This window comes from Lethenteron reissneri, chromosome 8 (assembly GCF_015708825.2).
Source record: "Lethenteron reissneri isolate LAM-NWPU_2019-01 chromosome 8, ASM1570882v1, whole genome shotgun sequence".
NCBI lineage: Eukaryota > Metazoa > Chordata > Hyperoartia > Petromyzontiformes > Petromyzontidae > Lethenteron > Lethenteron reissneri.
In genome coordinates, this window is record NC_083786.1 from 4,314,413 (window position 1) to 4,328,259 (window position 13,847).

The window sequence follows — 13,847 nt, forward strand, 5'->3', positions numbered from 1 at the left end:
GGCTGAGACCTCCCCACGGTCGAGGCAGCAGGATTGAAGTACTGCTGAGAACCTCTGCGCCAAAAATGTCCTAGACAAATATGCACAGTAGTCACTTGAACATTGATTTTTTTTTCATAATTCCCAGTAAGTGTTTGCTTTAAAGAGGGAGGCTTAATGGAGGTGGGTGAGATGTTTGTGTACCCTTAAGGTCAGATCTCTATCCTGGCTTTGTTCACTGCTGCGGCTGATTTCACAATTGGAGGCTATAATTACGAAGCAAACACAGAGACACGTCCAAATGATTTCCTGCTCAAATGAGCATCGAGACATTGGTATTCATTTCCTGTTCACAGCCCTGATCCAGTGGTGAAAATTCCACAATCTCATGGCAGGGCTGAGTCTTTGCATAAGACTTCCCCACAACGCGGTGTTCATTTTATCATCCCCAAAGGAGTGATGGGCTGAATCAAACCCGTCTGACTGTGAGCCACTCGCTCCCGAACTGAGCCAGATATATTACGACGAGCCTACCACTGCTTATTAAGTTCTCCAGCAATAACCTTGTGGATATTTCAAAATGTACAACATGGCCACAATTTTTGAAGTGACTAATTATTTTGTGCGTGCTTAACATTATTGAATTTATTACAAAATGAAATAAGTACGTGTAAAGCAAATACATGTGTTTAACACGTAGGCTTTCGCGACCAATATTATTCATAATCAACGTTTTTGGGTTTAGATCGCGTTATTTATAAATGTGTCGTAACCCTCCACCACCCGACACGGCCAATCAGTAAAAACGTGTCACGTTGACAAAAGACAAATAGTTCACTGCTTTAGCCCACCGGTGTGTTGAAGCGTGAAACCACAACATTTACAATTTGAGTACGACGTTACGCTGGTAATTGCATCCAGCATCATCGGGCAATTCGCCAGAATGGCTAAAGCAGTGAACTATTTGTCTTTTGTCAACGTGACACTTTTTTACTGATTGGCCGTGTCGGGTGGTGGAGGGTTACGACACATTTATAAATAACGCGATCTAAACCCAAAAACGTTGATTATAAATAAATGTGTGTTTGTACGGCCCGTGGTGTGGTTTTATGGAATTTCCCATACTGGCTCAAGGCCATGAAAGGAGATTACGTTTAAAAGTTGTACATTGCATGCCCGTTGTTTCAACTGCCAGGCCACGGGATGTTCACGTCCATTGTACGAGCGATGACAGCACTGACCGCATCCTCCCTGCACGCAGGGCCGCATTATCCAATTGGCCAAAGCAGACGCTGTGCCTAGGGCTTACGAAAACCAAAAGGTCCTATGACAAAAAAAATTAACATGTTTTTCGTTGTTGTTGTTGTTGTTTGTATGATGAAAAACAATGTAACCAATATATATTCTCGAATAAATATGTGTATATGGCAAGAATAGGCACAGTGTACAGTGAGGGAAAAAAGTATTTGATCCCCGGCTGATTTTGTACGTTTGCCCACTGATAAAGAAATGATCAGTCTATAAGTTTAATGGTAGGTTTATTTGAATAGTGAGAGACAGAATAACAACAACAAAATCCAGAAAATGCGCATGTCAAAAATGTTATAAATTTATTTGCATTTTAATGAGGGAATAAAGTATTTGACCCGCTCTTTTCTTTGTCAGTGGGCAAACGTACAAAATCAGCAGGGGATAAAATGTTTTTTTCCCTCACTGTATATACAACGAGGCAGAGTCATGTCAATGTCAATAGTTTTTTTTTTTTCACAAGGTGAGAAAAATGAACACCGGATATGGATCTAGAACCGGGTATGGACTTTTCGAGATTTGGTTTCATTGCAAAATTCGCAATAGCATCTTCAAATGGTGTTGTTTTTCGCACAACGTATCAGTAACGACATCTATCCAGCGGATGAACGAAGTACAACGTGAAGCAAGCGGAGTTGACAGCGGCGGTAGTAGATGTAGTAATAGGTTTTCCCCTTTTTTTCTGGCAACAAACCAGGTGTTAAGATGTTAAAACACCAAACTGAAACCTTTTACGAGGAATCATGTCTGCATTAACCACAATAATTGTGGTAACAATGCAAACAAAAAAAACATACTCTGATAGTATATGCATTGTCTTTGAAACTGATTGGTCCACACCAGAGACAGCTTTCTTTTGAGCCTAGTCTCAAAACGGTGTTAGACCAGAGGACGCCAATGCATATATTATCAGAGTACGGTTTTTTTTTTTTGCATTCTGACCACAAGTATTGTGGTTAATGCAGACATAATTCCTTGTAAAACGTTTCAGTTTGGTGTTTTAACATCTTAACACCTGTTTTGTTGCCAGAATAAAGGAGAAAACCCTATTCTCATATTTTGGTACTGGCAAAGGAGGACCCATGATATGACCACATTTCTACAGAATTTCACGTGAACTCCCAGCGCATCATCTTTCGAATGTGATGAGCATTCACAAGTCAGACCTGTTGATAATTCACCACAGCACGTAAGTATTAGTGCGTTGTTGTATTCCAACCTGTTGACATCAAGCCCCTGAGGCAAGCACACTCGCTAAAACAGTGTACAACTCGGGTAAGTGTATATATAGATAAATAGTGTTTGCGAGGAGGCATTTTTGCACTTTTGTGTGTGTGTCAGGAAAGCTTAATTTTATCTGGCTTCCCTGCGTGACATATATTACACAGATTATAGCAATACATCATTGCATCCTTTGTACATAATCCTCTTATTGAGAAAAAAATTGGGAGTTAATTGTCAACGGTTTGCTGACAATTCGTCTCCTTCTGTGAATTGCGAGCGGGTTAATGCACACATTGTCTGCCGAAAGGTCACAATAATGTATGATTATATTTTGAAGACAACAATACAAAAAAATCAAGCTAATTTTGTCCCTCAAATAATTACATCGCGCATCAAAGTTTCCACCCCCCCCCCCCCAAATCATTGCTCCGCTGTAGCAAACCGTTGACAATTAACTACCAATTGCTTTCTTCTTAATTGAAAATTCTCAAATCCTCATTGCTTGGCACGGAGAGCATGAATTACACTGTCACAATTATTTTTGGTCCTGGGTAGTAAGTGTTATTTCCTAATTGCTTATGCCTCAAAAATACTGAAAATGTATATTATTTCCCATATACTTTGCTTTTGTGACCAGGACATTGATATTTTGAAATTTACCTTTTCTCCAGAACATTCCAGATAGATTCAGTGCTGAGTAAAGTTGGAGTAATTTCTCGAACATTCTAATAATATAAATAGTAGTATATATACAGGGGCCTTAAGCCCACCAGTTCAGTTTAGTTCCAGCTGCCTAATTGGATACATATCTGCATTTTCTGAGATGGCATCAAGAGGCTGCAAGCATCCGGCACACGCATTTTGCTATGTCTGCGGCCAATTTATCAAGATCAAAGCGAAAAAGTACTCTGTGGAAGCATCTGCGTGAGGCCTACAAGACATATTTTGGTATGTCCCGATCAAGACAAACCCTGGGCACCTCATTTCACCTGCAAGCAAGGCAAAAAAACTTTGGAAATAAGATGGACAATTGTTGCTCGGAATTTTATGTTATCAAATGTTTTTTTTGGAAAACGTTTTAATTTTAAAATGTTTTACAAATTTAAATTTTATTGAAAAAATATACCATATATGAAAAATGTTGTGAGAATCTCTTACACATTAGTCATGGGTGAGATAATTTTATTTTTGTAGGATGGTACGGTGGGGAAAAGAGAGCCATGAAGTTCGCTATCCCAATAATTTGGCAGGAACCCACTGACCACTCAAACAACTGCTACTTCTGCATGGTGGACCCTTCCAAACGTCAGAGTGGCAAGAATGCACCTGCTATCACATATCCGGACCTTTCTTCATCCATCGCCCCAGTGCCACACTGCCATGCGCTCCCCGTACCCACTCCTCCGAAAAGAGAACAACCGTCTTTAGAAGAGAACAGCAAGTCAGAGAGCGAGGAAGACGTTGTCGATCCAGATGACAATTTTCGAGGTCGAGCTGAGGAGAGAAACCCATACTACCCCAACCAAAAAGACCTCAACGACTTGATCAGAGATCTTGGTCTCACCAAGTCCAATGCCGAGCTTTTGACGTCTAGGCTCAAGCAGTGGCACTTATTGGATGAAAGTGTGCAAGTCGCAGATCAGAGGAAGCGTCACCAACCTTTTGCAGCTTCTTCACCCGTCAAGATGGGCTCTGCTTCTACCACAATGTGAACAGTCTTTTCGAGACAATCGGATTCACCTGTAACCAGAATGAGTGGCGCCTCTTCATTGACAGCTCATCCAGGAGCCTCAAAGCCGTGCTGCTCCATAATGGTAACAAGTACCCATCTCTTCCCCTGTCTCACTCGGTGCACCTCAAAGATGATTACAACAGCATCATGACCTTGCTGGACGCCTTGAAGTATGATGAGTACGGCTGGGAGGTCATCGGAGACTTCAAAATGGTGGCATTCCTGATGGGTCTCCAAAGCGGTTTTACCAAATTTCGATTTAAAGCTTTCGTGACTGCAGGGATTCATCTTCTTGGTTCTTTCGGTAAAGTCACGTAGAAGGGAAGTAATAAAATAATAAAAATAAAACATAATAAAACAATTCTCACGACGTTTCGGCCACAACGCAAGCAGCCGTCCTCAGGTGAAAACCAGGTCCGTCGAGGCGACAGAGTCTGAATGAAACAGCACACGAGCTTGGAGCATATATATAAGCTGGGCGCATTGACAAAGGAATTTGCATATCAAAAGGAATTTAGCATATTTATGGGAAATGCAGGAATGTGATTAGTACTGCATATGCATGTGCATTATGCAGGATTAACAGCATCAAAGGGAGCTGCAGTTACTGCTGCTGCAGCAGTTGCTGCTGCTGCTGCAGTTTCTGCTGCTGCTGCAGTTGCTGCTGCTGCAGTTGCTGCTGTTGCTGCACTTGCTGCTGCTGCACTTGCTGCTGCTGCTGCTGCTGCAGTTGCTGCCTTATCCATTTTAATATAACACTATGTATTATTCTACCCACCCTAATGTGTATCATACTGCTATATGTTTACTGTACAATTACGACACCATACATTACTCTGCACACTGCACCATGCCAGTGAGTGGAACGCGGTCTGAAAGTCACCGTAAACGTGAACACAATCAGTTAAGATCCGAAATGGTTTATTACGTCCTTCCAATGATTGCTAAGCCAGAATCCATCTTCTCGGTTGAAATTGTCTCTGTGTTTGTATATGTGGATCGCCTCATGAACGAATCTCTCATGATAGCCAGATGGCTTGCAGAGAACCTCTGTCTTGGAGAAGTCAATATCATGTGAGCCCACTGAATTGTAACAGTGATCTGCCACGGCTGAGGTGTTTGTCCTACCGTGTTTCAGGTCTGCCTTATGTTCACGGATGCGGTCCGAGACATGTCGTTTGGTTTCTCCAATGTAACTGCTACCACAGAGGCAACTTAGTTTGTAGACGCCAGGGTACTGTATGTCTGGAACCACATCTTTTACAGACGGGACCAGATCACGGATTTTATGTACTGTGTTGAATCGGACCTGGATCTTGTGTTTAATCAGGATTTTGGAGATCTTTTTTGTGACCCCAGCAATGTAGGGTAAGGTGATGGTCTTGAAAGGCTCCTCAACAGGATCCTTCTTGATGGTTGGAGTGATGGCTTTGCGGATTGTGTAGTCGGAGTAACCATTAGCCTTAAGAGCTTGGCGTACGTGTTTGAGTTCACTGGAAATGTGTTCATGGTCGGAGATGCATTGGGCTCTATGATATAGAGTCTTGATGAGGGAATTCTTCTGGGATGGATGGTGGTGGGAATCCGGTTTTAGATAAGCATCCGTGTGGGTGGCTTTCCTGTAGCCACTCTGTCTACAGGAAAGCCACCCACACGGATGCTTATCTAAAACCGGATTCCCACCACCATCCATCCCAGAAGAATTCCCTCATCAAGACTCTATATCATAGAGCCCAATGCATCTCCGACCATGAACACATTTCCAGTGAACTCAAACACGTACGCCAAGCTCTTAAGGCTAATGGTTACTCCGACTACACAATCCGCAAAGCCATCACTCCAACCATCAAGAAGGATCCTGTTGAGGAGCCTTTCAAGACCATCACCTTACCCTACATTGCTGGGGTCACAAAAAAGATCTCCAAAATCCTGATTAAACACAAGATCCAGGTCCGATTCAACACAGTACATAAAATCCGTGATCTGGTCCCGTCTGTAAAAGATGTGGTTCCAGACATACAGTACCCTGGCGTCTACAAACTAAGTTGCCTCTGTGGTAGCAGTTACATTGGAGAAACCAAACGACATGTCTCGGACCGCATCCGTGAACATAAGGCAGACCTGAAACACGGTAGGACAAACACCTCAGCCGTGGCAGATCACTGTTACAATTCAGTGGGCTCACATGATATTGACTTCTCCAAGACAGAGGTTCTCTGCAAGCCATCTGGCTATCATGAGAGATTCGTTCATGAGGCGATCCACATATACAAACACAGAGACAATTTCAACCGAGAAGATGGATTCTGGCTTAGCAATCATTGGAAGGACGTAATAAACCATTTCGGATCTTAACTGATTGTGTTCACGTTTACGGTGACTTTCAGACCGCGTTCCACTCACTGGCATGGTGCAGTGTGCAGAGTAATGTATGGTGTCGTAATTGTACAGTAAACATATAGCAGTATGATACACATTAGGGTGGGTAGAATAATACATAGTGTTATATTAAAATGGATAAGGCAGCAACTGCAGCAGCAGCAGCAGCAAGTGCAGCAGCAGCAAGTGCAGCAGCAGCAGCAACTGCAGCAGCAGCAGCAACTGCAGCAGCAGCAGAAACTGCAGCAGCAGCAGCAACTGCTGCAGCAGCAGTAACTGCAGCTCCCTTTGATGCTGTTAATCCTGCATAATGCACATGCATATGCAGTACTAATCACATTCCTGCATTTCCCATAAATATGCTAAATTCCTTTTGATATGCAAATTCCTTTGTCAATGCGCCCAGCTTATATATATGCTCCAAGCTCGTGTGCTGTTTCATTCAGACTCTGTCGCCTCGGCGGACCTGGTTTTCACCTGAGGACGGCTGCTTGCGTTGTGGCCGAAACGTCGTGAGAATTGTTTTATTATGTTTTATTTTTATTATTGTATTACTTCCCTTCTACGTGACTTTACCGAAAGAACCAAGAAGACGGTTTTACCAAGTTTCCCTGCTATCTTTGCCTTTGGGACAGCAGGGACACCAAGGCGCACTACCACAGGCGGGACTGGCCACAGTGGACTGAGTTCTCTGTGGGGAGGAACTACGTCAAGTGGGAGCCACTGGTGGACCCCTGGAAGGTGCTGATGCCACCACTGCACATCAAATTAGGCCTTATGAAACAATTTGTCAGAGCTGTAGATAAGGAGTCGACAGCCTTCAAGAACCTTGAAGACTTCTTCCCTAAGCTGTCTGAGGCGTAGGCCAAAGCCAGTGTCTTCGTCAGAACACACATAAAGAAGATGCTGCAGTGCAATTAATTCCCCAAGAAGCTCACTAGTAAGGAGAAAGCAGCTTGGGACAGCTTTGTCGTGAACTTATGGACGCAATTTCGCTCGTTTTCTCATTGAAAATCGGTAAATTTCCAAATATCACTGTCCTGGTCACAAAGCAAAGTTTGTGGGGAATAAAAGCCTTTTTTCTATACTTTTTAGGCATAGGCAATTACGAAATAACACCTATTTCCCAGGAACAAAATTTGTGTTACATAGTATTATTTGCCATTATATCTGAATCGTACATCGGGCGCCGTGACATTTCTCGCGTTACGTAAGTGCCATTTGCTTTGTTGTTTCGACAGCCTGGACGGTGCCGATGCTTCTGGGACGCAATTGGTCTGAGTGTTTTCTCTCTCTCCCATTACATTCATCATTACCGAGTTCGGCGCAAGAAGAAGCACACTTGATTTGTACACTTGATCGGCGATAGCGATGGTATACCCCCAACCTTACTACAAACTTCCCTCTTGCCCCTCTCTTCAACCCAAGCAACATTTTTGCATGAGTTTAGAGTTCATTCAATCGGGAAACGATCACATTTTACGCCAAAATGTGCGCGTCACTTCTCAGCGTGTGTGTGTTTTTAAATTCTTTATATTAAGTTCGCTTGCTTGCTTACGACCGTGCAAATCTTTCGGTCGTTTTTTAACCCACTTCCCGTGATCCAATCGAGCTGACATTTTCCACACAGACTCGTTGTGCGTGACAATTAATGTTCGTGAAATATTTTTTCCAAAATTTTACACTTTTTAGGACAAAAATATTATATTTAATTACCAATTGCTTAATGGTGCAATGCAATCATCTGACCCATAGGTGGCAGCCATCTCAAGCCAGAGGACGAGAGGACTGTAGCCGCCACGCATATAAAGGATTTATAGTGAAAAACTTTGTTTTTACGGGTTATACTTGTTTTTAATTTACAAATGAACTCAACGCTTCAAGATACGCCAAACAATGGATGTTTTCACGTGACGCTGACACAAATGGGCCGTGCATTTGCGATGCATTTTGGACCGGCTGCTGTTGGTGCAGTCACGAGGCGACGATTTAAACCCCCCCCCCCCCCCCCCCCGGACACATCTGCACATTTGTTAAGATACGCACACTGGTAGGTGCACGCAATCGCCAAGCTAATGGTTGGCCTTTCATCTGTTGGACATTGGTCATTGTGAAAATGTCATACGAAAAAAAAGTGAACGCTTGCAATCGCGCCTCCGGGAGTCTGTCATTGTTGTTATCGCTACGAGCCCGTGTCTTGTGACTCGTTCACATGAGCACGTAATCGTCCGGTGGGAAAGTGGTGCATCGTGCGATGCGGACACTTTTTTTTTGTTGAGTAAAAGTTTCTGGTAAATTGCGTGACCGACCGGCGAGGTGGCTCCCGGCGCTGCAGGGACTAGCTCGCAATCGGAAAGTCGTGGGTTCAAATCCTGTTCCTGGGTCTTTCGGTAAAGTCGCGTAGATAGGTTCAAAGAAAATACCAAAAAAAATAACAAATAACAATTTTTGACCCAAGAGTATGAATTCCTGCAGTCACGAAAGCTTTAAGTCAGTTCAAATCCTGTTTTTCTCAGCACCCCACCCCCTTCACCCCCTGCCACCCTCCCCGATCATAGGAATTTGGACATTTAATTTGTCCCTGCATCCAAGGGCGTTTTGTATGACGTTTAAAAAAGTCAAAGTGCGCCCTTGCTCACACGAGTAATGAAGCGGACCGTGTCGTTATTGGTGACCCCAACTCGACGGAGGTAAAGTGACGCATTGCTGGTGGCAGAAGCCGGCGTTTCAAAAGAGGACAACCGCCGTTCAGCTCCCCGATGCCTACATTTCAAGCGTGCTCTGTATGTCCTCTCTATTGAACGGTATATGTTTCGTGTTATCTTTATTTCTGACACACGTGCGTACACTGCTGATACAAGCAAAATTATATTTAAAGCTTTCGTGACTGCAGGGATTCATATTCTTGGTTCTTTCGGTGAAATCACGTAAAGGAAAAAAACAATAAAATAAAATAATTAAAATAAACAGCAAGAACATTTTCTTCCTGTGGTTTTCCCACCTAATGATGATTGCTTGTGTTGCAATCGAAACGTCGTGAGAATTTTATCATTTTATTTGATTGTTTTTCCCTTCTACGTGACTTTACCGAAAGAACCAAGAATAAGCACAATTCTGTAAAACGCACACTTCTGATACAGACACACCTAGGAAAAAGGGTGGTGAAGTCATCTTATGTATTTTATTACGTTTTATTTGTATTTTTTTATTATTTCCCTTCTACAAAATAATAAAATAATAAAAATAAAACATAATATGTATTTCATTATGTTTTATTTGTATTATTTTAATAAAACATAATATGTATTTTATTATGTTTTATTTGTATTATTTTAATATTTCCCTTCTACGTGACTTTACCGAAAGAACCAAGAAGATGAATCCCTGCAGTCACGAAAGCTTTCAATCGAAAGGGTGGTGAAGGTTGCAGCCCTGAAACGACTTTCTCTAGCCCAGGGGTCGGCAACCAAAATAACAAGAAGAGTCATTTCTTTCCAATTCGGTACAAAATTCAGTATTTCAAGAGCCGCAATGCATCTGAGTACATACTGTACATACGTACATATCGTCAAGAAGCAGCCTGTAAAGAGCCGCATGCGGCTCCGGAGCCGTAGGTTGCCGACCCCTGGCCTAGCCCCTGCTGGCGAAAGGGCCTCCGCTAGACGGTAGCAACAGAGAAGCCTTTTAAATGGCATTTGGCCTACGAGTCAAGTCAAATGAATTACATTTTCTTGTTATACACACGTGGTGCCATTGCGGCACAAATCTGCCACTCAAAGTTCTATCATCACATTGTAATAAAATAAAATATTAGAAACAATGAGATTATATGCATACTATTGAAAGTTGTTTAAATATTAACATACAAGCATAAAACATTAAATATAAACATCACAGTTGTGGCTGTGAGTTAGTTGTTGTATGCAAGTGCAAAGAGATGTGTTTTGACACGTAGGCTATCGCGACCAATATTAATATTCATAATCATAATCAACGTTGGGTTTAGAAATTGTAAATGTTGTGGTTTCACGCTTCAACACACCGGTGGGCTAAAGCAGTGAACTATTTGTCTTTTTGTCAACGTGACACTTTTTTACTGATTGGCCGTGTCGGGTGGTGGAGGGTTACGACACATTTATAAATAACGCGATATAAACCCAAAAACGTTGATTATGAGATGTGTTTTGAGTTGTGACACGATCGCTTTTTGGTATTGTTTGTTGCTGTAAATGTCTGACGAGGCCCAACTGGACATCTGTGAAAAAGAGCTTCATAGCTCATCGGATTTCTCCAAGATATATATTCTGATTCTGAAAATGATGGAGTCCTGAGCGTGCGGGTTGCTTCGGGGAGGTTTGCTCCAGAGATTGTCGTGCTGCAATGGAGAAAGATCTGTCCAACCCTGTGGGTTTTTTGGGGTTTGGTTGTTGGTGGTTGGAGTAGTGTTTGGAGTTAAGGAGCCAAATGTGTGTGATGTAATAAGGTGGAAGTGCTTGGGTGTGTGCTACTCTTCCTTGACGGCCGGACATCGTGGAAGTGGTGGGAGTACTCACACTTTACCTCACCACACGGGACCTGCCGATAGACGAGCTGAGCTGCACCCTATTTGTGCTGTTGGGTGGACAGAGGCAGCACAAGGGGGATATGGAATGAAACTCTTAAAACTCAACAATGTTTTTATTTTACCACGTAAGGCCCACTGCGCTCTCTAGCCATTTTCCGAAGCGACCTGGCCACAAATGATAGCTCAACGAAGTGGCTCATCACGTGGAAATGTATTGCTGCCAAATACTCGAACCGATTCTAATTGTGGAGGGAAAACCCAAAAGGACTCGGAGAAAATTCCTACGCGACCACGGGGAGAACACGCAAACTCAACATATACAGCAGGCTTCATGGTCGCGATCGAACCCACGGCCTCCTGCGTACCAAGCGAGGTAGTTCACATCTCACCACCGTGGTGCCCAAAAACTGTGAGGTGTAGGAAATTTGCCCCGTTATTTCAACTGCCGTGTCGGGAGACAGAATCGACGACCTCTGGATTGCAAGTCCAGTGAGCTGACAGTTACACCACGGAAGAATCCCCCACTACTAAGTAGCTGCAATCATTGTGTAGTGACACAATGCACAATGCAAAAGGCACCGGTCTAATTCGAAACGGAGCATGTTCGTTCTAACACTCGTGTTCTACGCTTGAACCCAAACTTTTTTTTACATCACAAAAAAGCAACATTCATCGCATTATCCATCACCACACTTAAGACTTCACATACGATTGAAAGAACAAGTCATGGGCGATATCTGCCTATCGTGCGTCAGATTGCACTAACTCCACGGCCAGAATCGTCGCACAAAAGCTCCGTGCCTCGTTTGTTTGCACTGCCATCCTCTTTATGCAGGCATCTGAAAAAATCACTATAATTATTTCGTCACAATTCATTGAGCGGACACGAAGCTGAATAGAGCATCACGGGACCTCCTTTGATTTAAAGTTCAACCGTTCTGCACCTGTGCGTGTGTGTGTGTGAGGCATGTCGGGGAGATGTTCCAATTATCTCTTTCCATGAGCTTTGGTTTCCCTCTGACTCGGAAGGCTCTAGCAGCTGGGCGCGTTCCCTTACCTGGGGTCACAAGGTGGAGGATGCCCAGTCAGGCAGATAAGTCACCAGGCGGATCTACAGCTGCACGAGGTAGGCAGATGGCAGACGATGCTCTAACATCAGTGGCAGTACACTGCAGCACAGCGCCAGTGGAGGAATCCTCATACAGATTGGGTAATATCAAAATGTAAACGCCATTCGTTAATTTCGCTCTGGCTTTAAAAGGGAATATATATAATAGGCAACGTTACGGACAAGGGCCCCTTCTTCAGAGCAAATATAACAGACTAGCCTTTCGCCCATCCAAGGACAGGCAGTAAATTTTAAACTTGCAAGCGGAAAACAGACCGTGGCGTGATATTCACTACATCAATGCGTGTGCGATTTGTAAGAGCGCGGTGACACAGACCTATTTCATGTAAAGATTATAATCCCTTGTTCATCACGACGTCCTTTTTACTTTGATGTCTCAACAGCGTTACGGAGATCACGTGACGTGAGGGTTCTGCCTTTGTCGTGAAGGTTCTGAGTTGACGCCGTGGAGGGGGGAGTAGGCGCCTCACCCCCCCATGTGGAGTGACGTCAGCCACTAATTAATATTAATGGCGGGGGGGTGTCAATTTGGAGGACGTCACCTGTTCATGATTATTAATGAGGGGGTGGGGTGGCTCCATGTGGAGTGACGTCAGCCGCTCATGATTATTAATGAGGGGGGTCCACGTGGAGGACGTCTCCTGTTCATGAATATTAATGAGGGGGGCTGGCCGACCTGGAGTGACGTCACGCGCGGGACACACAGACATTCCTGACTCATTATAGTAGTAAATTGCGTCAGATGGTTACATGGCCAAACCCCAACAAAACACGTTCTTTCGTAGTGGGCAGGTAGGAACTTGGTTCAACCAATCCGGCAGCGTACATGTTTGGGAGGGGCGCACCTCTGGTTGGCTGCTGGCTCGCGGTCACGTGACGCACTTCAACCAATCCGAGAGCGTACGTGTTTGGGCGGGGCTATGCACGACAGACAGACAGACAAATAATCCCTGGTGGGCAGTGTGGAACTGTTGTTCCTACCTGTAAAAGTATCCATGAATCACGGGGCCAGAACTTGATCCGATCGGAGAAAATCATGCACATGTATGTATGCTGAACTTCTTTCGCACCCTACATAGCCAACTGTGCTAATCGCAGGTGCGGGGGAAGGACGACAAACTAAATAGCCTGGATCGGAGACAACAACTGCCGGGTATAGTATTGTCCCGCTGAAATCCGAGTGCCAAGCACCCTCCGCCCAGGAGTTCCAGTTGTGTCAGTTATGCATGGCTTAACTGGAGAATAGTCGCGACTTAATCGCGATAACTAAATGATGACCGGCCTCTTTAAGCCCACGGTCTAAATGACGCCAGAAAAGTGTTGTACCTCCTGATACCCACGATGGTATAGAATCTGAAGACGAAGAAGAAAAAATATATAAATCATCTATTCATATAATAAAATACTAACAAAAATAACCAGTATTCAACTGTATAACAATTCAAGTTGATATCAGTGGTAGAAATTAATGGCAAACGTTTTGGTATCCTTTGTAATAGTTACAGCTGCAACTAGCACCCCTATGGACTCAT